Source organism: Mandrillus leucophaeus, unplaced genomic scaffold (genome assembly GCF_000951045.1).
Source record: "Mandrillus leucophaeus isolate KB7577 unplaced genomic scaffold, Mleu.le_1.0 Scaffold997, whole genome shotgun sequence".
In the NCBI taxonomy this organism is placed as follows: Eukaryota; Metazoa; Chordata; class Mammalia; order Primates; family Cercopithecidae; genus Mandrillus; species Mandrillus leucophaeus.
Window position 1 is genome coordinate 17,924 of NW_012110885.1, and position 348 is coordinate 18,271.

The window sequence follows — 348 nt, forward strand, 5'->3', positions numbered from 1 at the left end:
ACTTGTCCACTTTCTTGATAATGATGACAGTCACATCACGTTTATTAATTGTACATTTTAAATATATGAAGTTTATTATCTTTCAATTAAGCCACATAGAATGTATTACAAGCAAACAAATGGAAATTTAGACAGGCATAGAATAATAGAAAGATACAAAAATATGTTAAATGTCACAAGTACCTGAAAATTAATGTGCCTGGCCCCTAGTTCATTTTTAGGTGAGAGTTGGAATGCGGCAACATCACACATGCTCTTATTATGGAAGGTGGGTTCTGAAAACCGCAGTAGGAACGTCCAGCTTTGTCCTGGAGTTGGTTTAGGGAGCAGTCAGAGCCAGTGACAAGG